Source organism: Cryptomeria japonica, chromosome 8 (genome assembly GCF_030272615.1).
Source record: "Cryptomeria japonica chromosome 8, Sugi_1.0, whole genome shotgun sequence".
NCBI classification, from domain to species: Eukaryota; Viridiplantae; Streptophyta; class Pinopsida; order Cupressales; family Cupressaceae; genus Cryptomeria; species Cryptomeria japonica.
This window is the reverse complement of record NC_081412.1, coordinates 334,469,711-334,490,920: the sequence shown is the minus strand read 5'-3', so window position 1 is coordinate 334,490,920 and position 21,210 is coordinate 334,469,711.

Here is a 21,210-nt window from a genome sequence, read left to right as displayed (position 1 = left end):
AGACCAATGAATAAGGAGTTGCACCTGTAGGGGTTCGAATGCTAGTTTGATATGCCCATAGCGCTGGATTTAGTTGAACATGCCAATCACGGCCAACATCATTGACTATCTTCTTTAGGATCCTCAATATGTTTTTATTGGATGCTTCGGCCTGACCATTGCCTTGTGGGTAGTAGGGAGTGGAAAAGGGGTGTTGGATATGAAATTTCTCACAAAGTTCACGAACATCCTGATTTTTGAAAGGAAGACCATTATCTGTGATGATGGACATGGGTACACCATACCGGCAGATGATGTAGTTGAGGATAAATGAGGCGATCTGTTTGCCGGTGACTTGGGTAAGTGGAACAGCTTCGATCCACTTTGTGAAATATTCGGTGGCGGTAATAATGAATTTATGGCCATTGGATGAAGATGGATGAATCTTACCCACAAGGTCAAGGCCCCATTGACAGAAAGGCCATGGTGTCGTGATTGGTTGCAGTTCCTGGGCTGGTGCGTGTATCAGGTCGCCATGAACTTGACATTTCTTGCATTTTCTAACAAAGTAGTAGGAATCCTTTTCCATAGATGGCCAATAATATCCATTGCGCAAGAGTTTCTTGGCTAGTGATGGACCACTTGAGTGAGTCCCGCAAATTCCTTCATGGACTTCTTCCAAAGCCTTTGTTATCTCATCTTGTTCCAGACATCGAAGGAGAGTACCATCAAGACCGCGTCGGTAGAGGGTTTCAGCAATAATGGTATATCGAGCAGTTTGGCGAATGAAGGTTTTTCGTTGGTTATTCGATTGGTTGGGAGGAAGGGTATGATCGCGAAGATAGATGTAGAATTCACCGTACCATGGGGATCCAGAACCGACAAGGCAACATATCATTTCGGATTCAGGGATATCATAAGAGGGGATCCAAAGCTGTTCTACCAAGAACTCGTAGCGTGTTGAATTCTATGGAAGATCTAGTAGAGATGCGATGGTAGCCATAGCGTCAGCAGCTCGATTCTGATCTCTTGGTATCTGCTCAAAAGTAATTGTAGTAAATGATGCTTTTAGATTGTCCACCATTTGCTTATATGGCATGAGTTTATCATCCTTGGTCTGATATTCATCTGTGGCTTGTCGAATGACCAGTTGGGAGTCACCATATACTTGTAGTTTTTGTAATTTCCATTGTACGGCTAGCCTGAGTCCTGTGATCAAGGCCTCATACTCTGCTATGTTGTTTGTGCATGGAAATGTGAGCCTGTAAGACTTCGGGATGCTATCACCTTGAGGTGTGATAAACAGAATGCCTGCCCCCGAGCCGTGCCTAGTGTATGAACCATCAAAATATAGTTTCCATGGTTGTGCTGTTGTGATCATGAATATCTCTTCATCTGGAAAATTGGAAATGAGAGGATGATCGCCTATGAATGGTGCATCGGCCAACTGATCTGCAATAACTTGACCTTTGATAGCTTTACGGTCCACATACTCGATGTCAAATTCACTTAGAATCATCACCCATTTGGCCAAGCGGCCTGTCAATGCTGCTTTGTTGAGTAAATACTTGAGTGGATCAATCTTTGCAATGAGTTGTACTTTGTGGGTTAACAAATAGTGCCTCAGTTTAGTGGCTGCTAAGATTACTGCTAGGCAAGCTCGCTCAATAGGGGTGTAATTGAGTTCATAGCCCACCAGTGTGCGAGAGATGTAGTAAACAGCACACTCTTTTCCTTCTACATTATGTTGTGCCAGTAGTACACCCAATGCTGTACTTGTTGCTGAGATATAGAGTAACAACGGTCTACTTGGGTCTGGTGGCATCAGCAATGGTGGATTCATGAGATAGGTTTTAAGCGTCTGAAATGCTTGTTGGCATCGGGCATCCCACTGAAAGCGGATGTTCTTGTGTAGCAGGTGTGTGAATAGGTGACACTTATCAGCCAATTGTGCAATGAATCTTCGGATGGATTGAAGTCGTCCTTGTAATGTCCTTAATTGACTGATATTCTTTGGAGGTGTCATGTCCATAATTGCTTTTACCTTTGCTGGGTCGACCTCGTTACCTTTGCTTGAGACAATGTATCTTAGAAGCTTCCCGGAGGTCACTCCAAAGACACATTTCTTGGGGTTGAGTCGAACATGGTATTGTTCCAGTCTATCAAAGATTTTATCTAAGATGTGGAGATGCCCTTCTCTGGTGAGTGATTTTGCTAGTAAGTCATCAACATAATCTTCCATCATAGTATGCATCATTTCATGGAAGATGGTGGTCATTTCTCTTTGATAGGTGGCTCCTGCATTCTTGAGACCGAAAGGCATTACATTCCAGCAATATGTGCCCCATGGACATGTGAAGGCTGTCTTATGTTGGTCCTCTGGTGCGATCTTTATTTGATTGTATTCTGAAAAGCCATCCATGAGTGAAAGCATGGCGTGTCCTGTTGTCAGATCCACTATGATGTCAATATTGGGAAGGGGGAAGTCATCCTTAGGACATGCCTTATTTATATCTCTGAAGTCGGTACAAATGTGGATGCCCCCTTTTGGCTTGCCGACAGGCACAATGTTGGAGATCCATTTTGCATAATCAATTGGTCTAATGAAACCAACATCTAGGAGTTTCTTGAGTTCTGTTTTGACTAGTACTGCAATCTGAGGATGCATCTTACGAAGCTTTTGCTTGACAGGTTTGGCTCCTTCTGCTACGGTAAGGTGATGCATGACTAAATCAGGATCAAGCCCAGGCATGTCTGCATACGACCATGCAAAGTTGATCTGACGCTTCTGGAAGAACTCTATAAACTTAGGCTATTCCTCTGAAGTGAGAAGAGATTCCAGATGTATGAGATGAGGATTTTCAAGAGTCCCCACATTGTATTCTTTGGTTTCCTCAATGAGAATCATTGATCGTTCCTGTTGTGTACTATTAGGGAGAATGTCAAACCCTTCATCCTCAGGCGCCTCAGAGAGGTTTTCACCATTGGATACGCTCTTTCTTTTTACTTTTGTTGGATCAAACAATGCCACAGTGTGGTTTTTACTGGAAGATCCATGTTTTTTTGTTATATTTTTGCAGCTGAAAGGTTTGGCATCCGCCCCGAAGTATGTTGCGCTATTAAGTTCGATGGCGAATCCAGCTTTGTGATCCCCGCTTGGTAGGTTATCCCTTAATTCCAAAAAGTCAATGATGGCCTCATCATTTTGGAAGAAGTCAAGACATGGGGGATTTGATTGGTTCCATTCGATGAGTTCAGGGTGGATAATGGGCATTACTTCATCGATTAGGTTAAGTGTGTTAGATGTATCAGTGAGGGTCAAGACGTTATGGTGAAGGTCGTTGATGGTACTCTCCCCGTCAGAATCAGGCGTAGGATGAGACGTAGGGTCTGTGGAAGATGTTTCCAGTTTAGGAACCCAAGTGGTCTTTATCTGTGCTTCTCCGTAAACAGGGATGTCTTTGCGTGGCAGAGGCGGTGATGTGTCTTCCTCATCTAAAGTGTTAAGTTGTACAGAATCAAATTCCCACTCATGTGAGTCAGTCTCTAAGTCACTTTCCAGCATCCGATTACCATACCATACTGGGATGTCTTTTGAGTTAAATACTGCAGGTGTGATTGGTTGATGTACCTTTGTAGTGATCGGTGTTGCAGGAAGATTGATGGGGATCAAGGGATCTGGTACAGGGAGTATCCATAATATTGACTTAGTTGCTTCTACTGGAACTGTTGGTGCTATAGATGCTGCTACAGGTTCTGACACAGTTGCTGCTGCTAATGGTACTATTGATGGGATTACTGGTTCGATTGGTGGGATGAGCGGTATTGGTGATGGTTGTGTTGGGTTTTTGAGCCTCAGTGGGGCAGTTGGGATGGTGCTTGATGGTGCTTTGATTATGAAAGGTGTCCTCTTTGCAGTAGGTGGACAAAATGGTTTGCTGGGTTTTCCTTTGAATCTAAGTTTAGGAAAAAACTTTTTTTCAAAGCCTAGGCCTGTATTACCTTTGGGCTTGAATTCCGCCAGCAGGGGTTCATGTCGTCCTTGTTTGCAATATCCCAAAGCACTCTGACCATCATACCCCATTCATTGCATAATGAGGAGACCTTTGCCATACTGATCCGTAGGAAGTGTAACTCGCGGTATATTAGTGGTGATGGGATCTTTATAGATCCATTCCGCTAAGTCCTCATCTTGGGTTTCTTCTTCCTGACTCTTTCCAAGGATGAAAGGAGTCAAAGTACATGCTGGTAGGTTTAGTGGTTGCTGGAGTACCTGCTGTGGTTTACCATGTGTTCTAGGAGAAGTGGGCATTTGTCCCACACAAAAGAGTTGACTCAAGTTGTATTCCCCAGGACCTTCCTCTGCTATCTTCATCTTAAGCTTTTCTTGCTTGGGTATAGTGGTGTTCGAACTGGCAAGAGAAGCGGGACTTATATATGATGTGGAAGAAATGGCTTCTCTATTATTAGGAATGGTAATATCTGGTTGATGGCTGATATTATGGCAATATGCAAAGGGATTTGCATTGCCCAGAATTGTGATCTCTACACCATTATGTGGGAACTTGATACATTGATGGTAGGTAGATGGAACGGCTTGCATGGCATGTATCCAAGGTCTTCCTAACAATAGATTGTATGGCAGAGGAAGGTCCAGAACCTGACAAATGATGTGCTTTACCACAGGGCCCACTCAGATTGGTAGTACCACAGCTCCTTTGGATGAACGCTCTGCATCATCATAGGCTTTGATTGTGATCTTTTGACGAGGATCTACTAATTCTACCGCATATCCCAATGCTGTGACCAATTGTAGTGTGCAAATATTCAGGCCTGCTCCATTATTGATCAAGACTCGCTTGATCCTATGTTGGTTAATAAATCCTTCGATGTGGAGTGAGGCGTTATGAGGTTGCTGGAAGGAAGAGTTGTCACTTTCGGAAAAAGTGAGACAAGGTGATGACTTTAGACTTCCAACCATGGCTTGAAATTGGTCTGTATTCAGATTTGCAGGGACTGATGCCTCTTGGAGTGCTTGATCCAAGATAGTTTTATGAGATGGTGATAGGCGCAATAGCTCTAAAATGGATATAAGTGTTGGCGTTTTATCTAATTGTTCCACAAGATTGTACTGCTTTCGGATGGAGGTGGTGCCTTGTGGAGCTGCCTTTATAGTAACTTTTCCATGATGCGTAACAACATTGCAATTTGAGTTGGGGTTTTTGAAGGTTATAGTTGCAACTTGTTCATTGGCATCATACAGATGATTTACAGTGTAATTATACGCAGCCTGTGTATAATCAGTGGTATCAGTGCCTCGCCTAGAAGTGGAAGGACCCCTTTGATCTTGTGATGGAAGTGGATTTTTGAACATCAGATGATCATTATTTGTTGTTTTTGGGTCATGTCCTTCAATTTCAATTTCTCCTCGATCAATAAGATCCTGAATGAGATCTTTCAATCGGTGACAATTACTTGTCTTGTGCCCTCTTCCTTGATGGAATTCACAGTGTTCAGTATCTCTCCACCATGCCGGTTTGACCTGAGGCTCATAGTTTGATAGCTTAGGTAGAGTGACCAAATTTTGAGAAATGAGTTGTCACAATACTGTTTCAATGGGTTCCCCTAAGGGAGTGTATGTGCGTTTCTGTTTTTGCTGACGAGGTCTTGGTTCATCATGAGATGTGATGCGACCTTGATTTGAAGGAACATTTGTGTTATTCTGAGGTGGAGGATTTTGTCCTGCAAACCGAACCACGGGTTGTGCATTTTGGATAGTCCGGGCATCCACCACCCCATCGTTGACGATATTCTTGTTCTTATTCCAGAAGCTTGGTTTATCACTATTGAAGCGTGGGCGAGGACCATCTTTTGGTTCATTAAAGATTTTGATGAGTCCTTTCTTGATGAGTGCCCTTTCACATTTCAAACCCTTGGTGATCATATCATTAAAAGAGTCTGTGTCTTTGACATCCAGGTGAAATTCCATTTCTTCGTTTAAGTTGGAAATGAATATTTCCACTAGTTCTCGTTCAGGTAACTGAAGAGAACGTCTACTAGACATTTGACGCCATCGTTGCAGGAATACTGAGAATTGTTCACCTGGTTTTTGTTTGGTGTTGCACAGATCAGCCATGGTGATGTCGCGTTCAATGTTATGAGAGTAATGAGCTAGGAACTTCTGGATGAGTTCCTCAAATGTTCTAATGCCACCTGGTAGTCAGGAAAACCATGATGTGGTTGTTCCTCCCAAGCTTTGGGGAAAAAGGCGCATTAGGTAGGTGTCTTCATATGCCACTTCAAGACAAGCAGAATGAAATTCTCTGACATGATCATGGGGATCCCCCTTTCCTCTATATTTTTCGAATTTGGGTGTTTCGAATCCTCGTGGAAAGGGTGGCATATAAAGATTCCGATCAAAAGGATAAGGACAGATGTCATTGAGTGAGAATTGGTTAGTTTTGACACCACTATGGAGTTGTTGGGCGATATTCTCGACTTGTTGCCGCAACATCTCCATTTCAGTTGGAGGAGGAGGTGGTGGGTTACCTCGAGGAATGTTATATCTGATGGGATATCTACCTCTTTCCTCTTCATGGCAACTTTGTCTTTCGGATGCTTGTCTTAATTGGGCAAGATCAAAGTCAGAGGGGAGTTTTGCTCCTTCTTGAGCGAGTTTTAAGAAGTGAGCATCCGCATTGCTCCTGAGTATTTCATCAAACAGCCTGTTAAAGAGAGGGTTATGCTGAGCCCTTTCTATTGTTGCAGGAGTAGGAGTACTTGGGTTTTCGTCATTTGCATTTCCTCCAAGTGCTTCTTGAAATTCATTGAGATTTTCCTCTTCTTCTTCTTCTATTTCTATTTCTCGTTGCCTTGACTGTGATCGGGTTTGAGCCATTTTGTTTATGAGTCTTTGTTGAAGTTGAGTGAAAATGATGATGAGTTTTTGATGAAATGAGAGATTTGATGATTGGTGAAGTGCTTTGCATATGGATCTCTAGCACTTTTAAGGTAGATGTAACCGAAATTCCTTCTTTCAATTGCTTGCTTGTTTGATAAGATTTTGATGTGATAAGGTGTAGAGAAATCTGAGATGTGTTACAGATTTAACTACCTAGTAATGAGAAGATTCACTCATGAACTAGTTTTAACCTGCGTAGATGTGTCTCTTAGGATGAGCTTATCCTAGATGTAGAAACAATCTAAAAAGTGATGTGATGTGTTTGATTCAAGCAATATCTAAAAGAGAACTTTGGGACAAGAACCTCTCAATGTTTTGAGAGTTGGAACGGATTGATGATGAGGTGATGATATATGAATGAGATAATGGATGAAATGTTTTAACTTCAATAAAAGCTTTGTGTTACAAATGGGACAAACTCTACTTGTTCCCTTTCAGGTGTTGATGGTATTTCTCGAGCTGTGTTGTAGGTGATACAGACGTTTGGGAAGAAGTTTGGATTAATCTTTCCTCCTTGATTTTTGTGATAACTCAGAGCTCTATATTGCATAAAAGCTCTGCGGTTCAATGATTCTGAATCAAATTCGTTTGTTTTACCTTGAAGGTATAGACACATGCGATGTAGAAAGACTCTATGTGAGACAAAGATTTGTCTATTAATATAGAAGAATTTCCTCCTTTTGATCAAAGCCTTTGAGCTCAATGGTCTTCTTTTCAAGTTGATATTCTGATGACGCTTCTTCTTTCACAAGATGTGAAGAATGGTCATAAAGGTTTGATTTTTTGTTGTTTGCACTTTGTTTTTTGATGTGTTTGGTTGTTTTTGTAAGATGTTGGATGAATACTTTGTTTTTGGGATTGATTTTCTGATTTGATGTTTCTTTGACAAGAAAACAAAGCAAGCACACAAACACAAGAATGTTGCCTAAAAGACACAAATGAGTATGGGTCTAGATCAACCCAATCCTTGGACTTGTATATGACCCTTTCTTTAGATGTATTTTAAGGTGTATTTCCAAAAGTCTGAAGTCGGCTCAATTTGCACTTGGTCTTTAAAAACGAACACACTTCAAACACTTTTTATCCCTAAGGTCAAATGGCCAGTTGTGATAAATTTAGCCCACATCTTGATATTTCTTCGACTTTGGTACTACATACCTTATGAATCCCGTCGTGGCAGGTAAGGATGTGATATACTAAGTCTTGCACGAGTATAACAAATAGATGATCCCTACGATGGGGGAGTCACCACCTTTATCAAGCCACAAGTGACTTTTCAAAAAGCTATGTTTCTACTCAAGGAAATATGTATGGTGAGTATCTTGGGAGCAAAAACATCTATGCTCTTGCACTAAATTATATCTCAAATATCCTCAATCAATAGAACAGGTGGGATACTACTTAAAGGTGTTTAATTATGTTTGATGTTTTTGGACATAAGTTCATTCTGCAGTGACTCACTTAAGAGCCTTGTAACTGGTGGTGGGGCCCATTTGTCCTTTCGGCCAGTGACACTGTAGGAACAGCTATACCCAAGGCTACAGCTTTCGCTCTCACCTGATTTTTATAGCGGCTCGAAGGATTTACCGCTCGAGGTCATTCCCAAGAGTATCAATCCCTTGGCAGGCCTCTCTTAAAAAGATAAAATTTTGAGTGTTACTAACACTTTTCTCTTGCACCTAGGACCACGAAAGCCAAGGGAGAGGATAGTGTGTGTTAGAGGTAGGACCACTCGATTGACTTTTTGCACAAGCGTGCCAAACACAAAATTCACTTGTTCTTTTTAATCCATCATCGCAAATGTGGTCTAACTATTTGGAGATGCTGCTCCAACAGCCATGGTGTTCTTTTTAACTTCAAAGGTAATGTCTTTTGTAATCTAGAATTCAGAAATCCTAGTCAACTTAATGAAAAACACGTTTGCTTGAAGTAAAATTTGTTTTTGCAAAAAAAATCAAAACAAGTGGATTGTTCTTTTTATTTGCCCAAAAATTGAAGTGTGGCTTGTGATTTTTAAGTTTGATGCAAGGAAAGAAAATTTGTTTTTCACCAAAAGACAAATGATCCTAACTAGAAAGCATGAAAAATTTCTTTGTTTCAAGTTTTTAATGCACCAAAAGGAAAATTTGTGATTTTTAGAGGTGAATTTTAACCTGCACAAACCACAATTTGTTAGTAAAATCTATGTCCAAGGGGGGGCTTCCACAAGCCTAAGATTTTCAATTTTTCAGTTACAAGGTGAGTTTTACAATATTCTGTTGCAATAGCGCTAGTCTGCGTTTAAACAGAAGCGCTATTTTACATAGAAGCGCTGAAAGAAGGGTAAAACCAAAGAGGCAAAAGCGCTAAAAGATTTTCAATAGCGCCAAAAGAAAGACAAAAGCGCCAAAACAAATCCAAAAGCGCTGAAAGTGGGACAATAGCGCTATTGTAAGAACAATAGCGCTAAAAGAAAAAGTGTCAGTAGCACTAGAACATGTTCAATAGCGCTAAAGCGCAACCTGTGTGGCACTTTCAACAATCAAACATGTTAGTTTTTAAAAAAAAATGGTCTTTTTTTGGTGCTTAGATTCACGTCGGGTTCACCAAATGATGCTCTGCAAAAAGGGAAGATTAGTCTAAGAGAAACAACACAAAACACACAAGAAAATCGTTAATGTTATTCAATCAAAGACTAATCTAAACAGGCATATCAAGAGAGATACCAAAAGCGTGATAGAATGTCTAACTAGGAAGGTAAATACGATGAGGCATCTCCAAATGCCTCCTAACATGCTCTTGGCTTCTTCTCCCTTGTTCCTCTCCTCTCCAAGTTTCAAAATAGTGTAGCTCTTAGCAGCTTTTTGCACTATGGATGCTTATGGAGGATTGAGATTGTAGTATTGCTCTAAATCTGAAATGAAAAGCTAATACTATGCTATTGATGCTAAAATGATTGATTTTATCCAAAATGACAAGATATTAGTTAATTATGCTAAAATGCTCTCTTAAAATGCCTATAGCTTAAATGCATACAAGTTTTCAGGATCTGGATTATGAAGAAATGGGCTCTATTTATAGGAAAAATGGAGCAATGGATGGTTGAGATTGAGCAATCTCAACAAGGGCCAGGATTGAATTATTTCAAATCCATGTGAGGGCTTTCAACCCAATCCCAGGATGACAAGTGTTAATGTGAGATAGGTTGAGAGGGGAGGGAATAAGCATCAAATGCTTGATATGACTTTGAGATTTAGAGTCAAGGTTGGTTGAATGAATAAACTCTTTATTCAAAGAATAAAGCTTTTATCTAATGGATAAATTCTTGTGCAAATGTGAAATGGATGAATATGGTCAAAACAATAAATGTTTAGGGAGACAAGTTTGAAATAACCATAAATGGTTATGTAAGAGCCATAAATGGTCATGTAAGAGCCATTAGTGGTCTTGGAAGACTTTGGGGGTTAATTTGTTGAACACACAAAGCATTAAATGTTTTTCAAAGACTTTGAAGTCTTTGAGAAGTGACTTCATTTTGCTTAGGAATGTGACAATAATTAAGAGATGGATTAGGCTAATTAGGAAGGGGTTTAGAAGAAACTAGAAGGGGATTAGATTTTGCAAGTGGATTTGGTGGGTGAGGGAAAATAGGATTTTATTAAAATAAAAATTCATTTATTTCAATAAATGTGTGCAAGTTGCATTTGTAGGAAAATGCAAGTGGGGTGGGGATAATAATTTAAATATATGTTTTATTTAATTTATTTAAAAGAGGAAAAGGGGATTTTATTAAATAAATAGATTTTATTTATTTAATTGATTTGAATTTGATTTAATGAATTAATTAAAATAAATTGAATAATTTATTTAATTAATAGAAGAATGTTTGGGGATGAATTAATTAAATATTAATTTAATTAACTGGTGGCTAGTGGATTCTTAATCAAATAAATACGAAATATTCATTTAATTAAAATGGACAGATTTATATGACTACATTTATCAATAACTTGGTCCCCAAATTGAAGTATAGTATACAAATGCAAGTACACCCATCATTTAACAAAATGGTAGATAATGTCATTCGAATGGAAGATGTGCTCATAAAGAAGGGGGATATCTCACCTTGGAAAGAAACACAACCAGGATCTAGCTCTAAAGAGAAGAACGAGTATTGGAAATTTGGCAAAGACAACAACAAGAATGTTGTTAACGATGGAGTAGTAGACACTATTAAAACTAACTCAAAGCCCACAATATTCAACTTGGCTAGTGGTACACAAGCACTTAAAGCTGTTGAGGCTGCAACAGAAAATCCACCAAAGAAAACAAAAGAATAGTTCAAAGAAAAGCCTTGGCTTTCCAAACCTAAGCGTGATTTTACTCCTCTCGAAGAATCATATGAATCCCCTTTCAAAACTCTGCTGGCAAACAACTTGATAACGCTACTAGATAACTCTAGACCATATGATCCAGAAGTCAAACCAAGATGGTGGAGAGAAAATGAATATTGTGACTTCCATCGGAATAAAGGTCATAACATAAACAATTACATGAAGCTAAAACATGAGATTCAAGATCTCGTAGATGCTGGTAAAGTTGTTGTTGGGAATCATCCGACCAATGTTGATCATAAAGCATTTAAGGACCCTTTACCTGTTTACGAACAAGGTGATTCCTCAAAGACCAAAGGAGGTGCCAAGGTAAATTATACTTATACTAGCAATGACAACGTCATTAACATGATTGAGCCTTCCCAATCAGAATATTGCAATGTGATTATAGTCCAAGATAAACCAAACGAATCGTGATATGCAAGAGCTCTGACCCGATCTCAAAATAAAGTCACTCTCCAAGGAGCTAGTTCTTCCAACCTGGCTCAAGCAACATCGAACCCATCATCCCAATCAAACAAACAAAAAGAATCAACCTTGGATAAATTTAAAAGGCTAACTTCAACATCATCCTCTGGATATAGTGTCGTTGAACAGTTGAAAAGGACAAATGCTCAAATCTCAATTTTTGAATTGCTAACACTCTCGTCTGCTCACAAAGAGATCCTAGACAAAGCATTGCTCACCACTAATGTTCCCAAGGATTTAGACATTGATCGGTTTCAGTTTATGGTGGATCATCTGACTTCACCTCACTATCTGACCTTCTTTGAAGAAGATGACAACTCGCTAAATCATCCACTTAACTAGCCATTGCATATTGAAGCCATGATCCATAAACATAGGGTCAAACATGTTTTGATAGATGGAGGCACGAGGTTGAATATATGTACTTACAGTCTGCTTACACAACTAGGATTCTCTGAAAATGTCATTGATCCCAGCAAGAGAATAACCATAAAAGCCTATGATGAAGAAGAAAGGACCTCTAAAGGTCTGGTATCATTACCTATCAGGGTGGGACCTGTAGAAAGAGATGTCCTTTTCCAAGTACTGGATATTCCTTTGTCATACAATATCTTACTGGGCAGGTTGTGGATTCATGAAATGAAGGCAGTACCGTCAACATACCATCAATGCTTAAAGTTTCCTTATAATGGAACAGAAGTCAGTATTCCTGCTAATACAAATGTCGTTTGTAATGCATTGACAAAAGGTGCAGATACTTTTGTGCCTCATAATAGGGCAACCTCTACAAATGTAGATCCAAGAACACTGATGAAAGACTTAGAAAAGAGATTGAAGATTACAAATACCGGCATGGATGGCTAAAAGATAGAACCAGTGATTTCATTAGTTTCTCTCCCTCCATCACCAAAATAGTTGGGCAAACCATCAGAGGCTATAAGAACACAAACTTTAGCTTCGAATACCATATATGATGGTCTCTTTGTACAATCCTCTACCTCCCTGGTGGATGAAGTGGAAGAGGATGTTGTTCTTAACTGACTCTTTAAGGAAGATAGTCAAAACGAGGAGGTACAACATTGTGAGATTTCCTCAAACCAATATGGTCCTGGCTACAAGATGATTCAACGCATGGGATATTCTGGTACGAGTCCCTTGGGTAAACATCAAGAGGGTATTACTGAACCAATTCAGCTGCAAACAAAATCCACAAATGATAAGGCTAGACTGGGGTACAATCCGAAAAAGACATCAGACCAAAAACATGTTCCTAAGTCTAAGTGGCAGAAAAGGATATCGCCTTCAACATTACAAGAAGCAGACGCTCAACAAACAAAAGCAGAGTGTAGAAAAGAGAAAGAGGAATCAGCAGTCAAGAAAGAAGAAATAGTTAGTGCTCAAGCTTCGATGGTGTCAGCTACAATAATACAAGAAGTTGAGGTCCCAGGGGATATAAGAGATGAAGTAGTAAGAATCAGGGAATTGTTTGCACCACTGAAAGTTCTGGTCACATACACTGGTAGGCAGCAAGTAGATGATTCAAAGACTGACTCAAACGAGTATGAATGGGGTCCATATCACCTCTCAAATACATCCAGTACAGAAACTCCAGAAGAGTCTAGCGGTGTCATAGATGATACTCAAGAGTTGATGTGCATAAAAATAGAGAAGGAAATATAGGAAATTAGACAAAAGAGACAAGCAAATTATGAACAAGGACTGAAGGAAGGAAGAGTACCAGAAAGCTTTTCATCTATGTACCCCTATGCTAAAATAGAATAAATCAGGTATAGCATTACACAAGAAGAGTTGGAAGCTATAGAAAAAGAACCAATTATCAGTCCAGAGGAAGCTAAATGGAGTAGATGACAGCAAATCACAGAAATAGTAAGATCATGTCAACAGGTGTGTCAGATACAAATGACAAATGAACCACAACATGAAGGAACTTGCAGTATTAGAGATGTTGGTGTTGATACCATACATACACTTACTAAATCACTTGAAGAAAACTTGGAAACTTCATCCGATGACTTTGATGGCAGTATTATTCAGAACAATATCTACTCAGCCTCAAATTTTGAATCATCTGATACAAACAATGAAAATTTGTCTACTGATCTCATCACTATCAAACTACGATATGACATCTAGTCTAGCGTAGGGAATGACGCTACAAGTATGTCTATTGGATTAGGTCAACTAAATATTAACGTGAACTTTAATAATCATGTTCTGACTCTTCCTGGTCTCGAGACACTTACGCAAGGTATCCTTCTAGAACTCAACTTTTCGATCCGCAGTTGTGATGACAATACCGTGAATGCTCTCAAACCTGTCCAACATCTATCCTTACTACATCCAGAACTAACTGACTATACTTTACAGAACCAGCCCATGAATATACCTACTTTTGCCAATGACTATACGTTAGCCTATTATCTCAATGCAGTTGAACCCATGTACTCTTCCACCAGCGAACAGAGTGAAAACATGATTGAAGCGAATATCAAGTATCTTAGTCGCAAAAATAAGAAAAATAAAAATAAAATATCTGATGGCAAAAACCACATTGTGGCGGTGTCAGAATCTAAAAAAGAGAAAATAAAGGACGTACCTAAAGGTGAAAACCTCTCTGAGGTGCCTGAAGGTGAGATACTTGATGTACTGCCAAGTCATTTCCAGGAAAGGTCCTCCATATTGATCAAGACAACTCAGCCAGTGAACATTGGGAGTCAAGAGACACCACACATCATTCATGTAGCTCAATCACTATCAGAAGAAGAATTGAAAGATTTCACTCATCTGTTCTCGTAAAAGAAAATAAACTTTGCATGGACGTACTCTGATATGCCAGGCCTCGATTCTAATCTCATCATGCACCATCTTTCTATCACATCGGGAGTTAAACCAGTCAAACAAAAACTCTATGACATGCACCCACATGTGGCACTGTTGGTCAAGGCTGAGCTAGAAAAACTATTAAAAGTTGGATTCATTAGAGCTATAGATTATGCCGAATGGATTTCAAACATAGTACCTATGTCAAAGGCAGACAAATCTATCAGAGTTTGCACTGACTTCAGAGATCTCAACAAAGTTTGTCCGAAGGATGACTTTCCATTACCAAACATTGATATGATAGTCGACATGACTGCTGGGTATGAGATGTACTCACTAATGGATGGATTCTCCAGAACCTATGCATGGGGAACCTTTTGCTGGAACGTCATGCCATTTGGGCTGAAGAACGCAGAGGTGACCTATCAGACAACAGTTACAACTATCTTTCATGATATGATGCATAAGAATATGGAAGATTATGTTGATGACACCTTAGTGAAGTCTATGAAGAGATCCACGCATATTCAAGAGATAGGTCCTATACTAGACAGAATGAAAAAGTTCAAACTCTGGTTAAATCCAAAGAAGTGTGCATTCAGAGTAACATATGGTAAACTACTTGGCTACATCATTTCAAAGAAGGGAATCGAGGTTGATCCTGAGAAGGGCCAATCTATAATGGAAATGTTGCCTCCGAAGAACATCAGTCAAATGAGAAGTCTATAGGGACGTCTCCAAACCATCAGACGCTTCATTTCTCAGCTAGCAGACAAAGCTCAACCTTTCACAAAAGTATTGAGGAAAGAAATAATATACAATTGGGATCAGGCATGTGAACAACACCTTCAGCAAATAAAAGAGTACCTGTCTAATCCACCAATATTGATATTGGCTATTCAGGGTAAACCATTGATCTTATACATATCAGCAACTGATTCATCACTAGGGGCACTTCTGGCACAACAAGATGACAATAAAAAGGAGTGAGCCATCTATTACATCAACAGAACATTGGTGTCTTATGAAATGAAGTACACTATAATAGAAAAAGCATGCTTGGCATTAGTCTTTGCATCACAAAAATTGAGACACTACATGTTAGCACATTCAGTCAAGCTAGCGGCTAAAATTGATCTGCTCAAGTATCTACTCAACAAAGCAACACTAATAGGAAGATTAGCAAAATGGGTCATGATCCTTACAGAGTTTGACACTGAATATGTGGAATGCAAAGCCATAAAAGGACAGGTAATTGTTGATCAACTTGCTAAAGCTCCGCTTGAGGACACTCAACCACTGCATATAGAGTTTCCAGATGAATCAATAATGCATCTTACTCAACAACCCTGGAAGATGTTCTTCGATGGGTCTTTTACTCAAAATGGTTCCGGTGCTGGAATACTATTTATCACTCCTCAGAAGTATTCAATCCCAAAGTCTTATAAGATTTTATTCCCTTACACAAACAACATTGCATAATATGAAGATTTGGTAAACGGGATAAAGCTAGCTATTGAATGGACGGTTGCAAAATTACACATCTATGGAGATTCTCAGATGATCATAAATCAAGTCAATGATACATATCAAACTCGAGATGAGAAACTGATGCCTTATAAGAGAATGGTTGATTATCTTAAGAAATGTTTTGCTTTTGTATTATTCCAACAGATTCCTAGATCCGCAAACAGAGCAGCGGATGCTATGGCCACCTTGGCATCTATACCTGAGTTACAAGAGTCCAATTTTTGCTTTGAATTCCTGGTGGAAGACTTACATTACCCGGCCTATGATTCTCCTGAGACCCAAATAGTCTGTGCTATTAATGGACATGACTCATCCCGATACAGCCACATCTACTCTTATCTACGAGACCAAATTATCCCTGAAAAATCTTACCCATAATGAGAAAAGAAACCTAACTCAAAATGCTTCACGGTATGTTATCATTGCTAACGATTTGCTAGATGGGGTTTGGATGGTACATTGCTTAGGTGTCTAGAAACTGAAGAATCTAAACGTGCGTTATTGGAAGTTCATGAAGGTATTTGTGGATCTCATTTGAATAGTCTTACTTTAGCTTGGAAACTACTACGGACTGGCTACTACTGGCCATACATGGAGAAAGATGCTATTAAATTTGCTAAGACCTATGAGAAATGTCAGCTACATGGAAATCTCATACATGCTCCAGCAAGAGATCTTGTACCCTTCACTACACATTGGCCTTTTCAGCAATGGGTCTTTGATCTCATTGGTCAGATATATCCTACTTCATCTAAAGGACATAAATTCATCATAACTGCCATTGAGTATTTCACTAAGTGGGTAGAAGCGGTTTCGCTCATCAAAGCAACTGGTAAACAAGTAGCTCTCTTCATCCTAAACTATATCATCTGTAGGTATGGGATACCTTTGTCCATCATGACTGATAATGAAGGACATTTTAAGAATAAAGAGTTGGACGAGCTCTGTGAGAAATTCAAAATAAAACAACACTGGTCATCAGTATATTACCCTCAAGGTAATGGACAAGTCGAGGCATCTAACAAAAACCTACTGACTATCTTGCACAAAATAGTGAACAAATCTGGAAAGGATTGGCATCTGCAGCTCAATCCTGCACTATGGGCTTACAGAACAAGTATCAAAACACCTACTAGGGCTACACCTTTTTCTCTGGTGTATGGGTCCGAAGTAGTACTACTTATTGAAGTGGAAATACCATCTCTAAGAGTTTCTTTGCAAGGTCTTGTTACTAATGAAGATCATAGAATATTTAGATTGCAAGAACTCAAATTGCTGGATGAGCGTCGGCAAGTGGCGTTTGATCATATCAGAGTGTATCAGAAAAGAATGTCTAGAGGATATAACAAGAAGGTTAGACAAAGAGAATTTCAGGTTGGTGACCTAGTCCTGAGATAAAATCCTAAAAATCAATAGTTTTGAGACAACAAAGGGAAGTTTGAACCCAACTAGTTGGGTCCCTATATCGTTACTGCAGTATTCGGCTATGGTGCCTATCAACTCTCAAATTCGGAAGGAGAACAACTCTGTGAACCGATTAACACCATCCACTTGAAGATATTCTATGTTTAGCATTCTCTATGCCATCAACATGTACAGCTGAAAAAAATCCTGAAGAAATCCTAAAAATCGGAAAAAGTCCTGAAAAAAATCAAAAAAAATAGAGAGAAAATGCCCTGGTGAAAACCTGGTAAACAGGCACCTTGGTAAAAAAAAGAATCTTTGCCAAGTAGGTGAAAACCTAGTAAACAGGCACCTCTTGTACTCAAGCGCTCCATCTATCAACACAATGTTGGCATTTCCCGCTTTCATGCATCTTTGCTTTCGCTTGTACATATATTTCAATCACGTTTGTGACATCCTGGTTCGTTGGAACTCTCATGGCTTGAAACTGATCAACGTCCTAGTCTTAGGTTAATCAACAGAGCACATTACATATCCTAAGCAGTGTCAACCAAGTCATCTTTCTGTCAGTGAATCGTGGTCGTCCACTCTGAGTCAGTCACCTGTCTCCTAACTACCAAAGAGTTTTATCACTGAGTACACAAGAAGAACAACATAACGGAAAAAAATCACTACACAGTTTGAGCTATGAATGAAAATTTTCTTTGCATGTTGTCTTTTATATTGGTTTTCGATTATTATCCCTCTAAGCAACTCGAGGAAGTCTATCTTGACTAAGAGGAGCAAGGATTGGGGGCATAATATTTTCTTTGTTTTCTGCTTGTAGGAATGATCCCAATGATCTGGAAACATCTAAATTAGATGGGTGTCTATGATAAGAGCCTTCACATCAAGGTGAAATCGCCTCACATACCTCGACTCCGTTTATTTATATGCTACAGGGAGGTCCACATCATTTCTTTGTTTGTTTTGAGGGAATTTCTTTATGATGCAATTCAGGTCCCTTCGAAATCTGTCCAAGGATATGAATGAAAAAAAAGGGTCATTGCGGACAAGATAATTAATATTGCACATTGAAAAAGAAATGAACTCTAACCTGCCTGTTGTGTTCATTATGCTTGGTGATGAATCTTAAGCATTTTAAATCCAGTGGCTAGGTTTAGGTTGCATTTTGCATATCATTCTGCATTTTTGTGAATTTAGAGTGATCTCGGTATGGTAAAAAACTCTTTATCTTCTGAATGAGAGATGAAAGCATCATCATTTCTTACGCTAAGTGGTCTCTTTATCATCATTTCTTTGATCGAGTACTTGTGTTTTTGAGATGTTTAGCTGCATACATAAACATTTAATATAGATTCATACATTTCATTATTTACTCATCGACATTTCATATTATTGCGTAGAAAATAAAAATTTGCATTTCATATTACTCATTACACATTCATCTATTTGCATATGAAAAGAAACAAAAATAGACATCCATAATCATTTGCATTACACACTGAAAAGAAATACATACACGTAGAATAAAGCATATAAAAGACATCTCATAAACGAATCAACACAAGTACGATGAAGTCAAATCGGATCTCGTATATATATATATATATATATCGTATAAAGTCTAAGAGTACAAAATGATGTCGAATGACATATACAAACTCCCATCGGAGCAAGAATCGTATAGGCTACAAAAAATGGGTGTGTCTACAAAAAATATCTGAGCTACAAAAAGAATATCTAGCTCTCAACCTCTCCCTCATTGCCTGGTGGAGGAGGTGGAGCCTGCTAACCGAGATCCTGACGAGGTGCCCGAGCTCCCTCTGACCATGCCATATACTGCGAGTAGGGAATAACCTGCTGCACAAATGGAACCGCTACGCTATATGCTGCAACATAGTAGGTTGCCCTACTAGTCTGGTGAAGGACCTCCTGTCGCAAGGCCTCTATCTCTACTCTCATCTCTGCTTTCATCTCTGAGATCTGACGATCACACTCAACCCTAAGATCTGCAAGTTGTCAATCTCACTCCGCTGGCTGAGTCTGAGCCACTGTCAACTGTGACTGTAGCTCTACAAGACGTGCTCTCCACCCCCATCTCCACCTCCAACTCCACTCTGCTCCTCACGCCACTGTCGGACCTGTCTCGGAGCTGCTCGCTCCTCAGCTCCACCCAATCTCACTCCTATCCTCCCAAGGGATCTGCCCTCACCCCTCTATTGTCCAACCCCAGCTGGAACCCTACTGCTACTAGCACCAGGATCGCCACCCACCTGCGTCTGAGCCTCGACTCTCTGTCCTCATCCCTGTCTATGTCCCTGGCCCTATCCCAGCACAGGGGCATCATCCACTATATGAGGAGCCTACTCAGTTGGATCTGTGAATCTAGGGAATGGATGCTGCTGGAACCAATCCCTAAACTGGGGCAATACCCCTGCAGCCGCAACATCATCCAGGTAGTCCCATCTCAGTCGTTGTAGACCAGGCAACTCCTGCATACTCAAGGCATAGGATAACCTCGGTGACCATCCCTGCCTCTCCTCATCAGCATATCGGGTATACGTTGTATACTCCTGTGACACCCCCTGAGGCCTGTCATATTGCCTCATCACCCGTTATACTACAAATCGCTCAACTATAGTCTGCGATCTGCCGATAAGTGGGCGCGTAACAAAAATATCTTGGCGTACCAATCGCTAGTCATTCCATGGCTCTAGGCCCCTGTACGGTCTCTATACTACGGCTATCAAGTCATCAAGCTGCCGCCGCCAAAAATATGTCTTGCCTAAATGGGGTGTGTAACATAGCGTGCATACCTATATATAATCCGTTGCCCAAGCTCTCTACTGTCATCTACAATAGGTCGACAAACTGGGAGGTACTCCCAAGCCCAAACCTATAAAATAAATACACCTGCAACCATGCTCCTGCCATCCCTATATACAATCTCATGCATCTCGTGATACATGTGGGCCAATATACAAGAACCCCAGCCAAGCCTCTGATGGGTCTCCATCAATCTCTCCAGCATCTTGCCCCATCCACACTGGAAACCCTGATGTCCTCTATCTGGCATCAGAAAATAACCGATAAATCCTGCTAGAACACATGCCAGCAGAAACTCCTCGTTGTATCTGCTCATCATAACGTCCCAACTAATGGAATGGGTCAAAATGTCTGGATCCCTGAATACATGTCTAACCGCCTGTAGTCCAGGTAACAGTGTTGCGTCATAATCTACCTTATCCCCAGCAAAAGGGATACGAAGGATCCTATATACATCCTCGGGAGTGATAGTCATCTCCCCCACTGGCAAATGAAACATGTTATGCTCTGAATGGAAACGCTCAACCAATGTTGTGAGCATACCGTGATTCACACAGATATCTGGTAAACCAAGAAGATGAGTCAAACCGCACAAATCAATATGAGTTTGATCAACCTCTGATAACTGTCGTACTAATGTCATGGTGGGAGGATAAACGCATATGAAAAGCATAGGAGGTAATCGAACCTGCAAAAACCCAACAACGAACATCAGAAAACATTCCAAATGAACCTGCAAGAGAAATAAAACATCACGCAAATCCAACTAAGTCAAGTGCAAAATCAAAATTTCAAGTTTAGACCTTCAAAAATGTTCATTGTTTC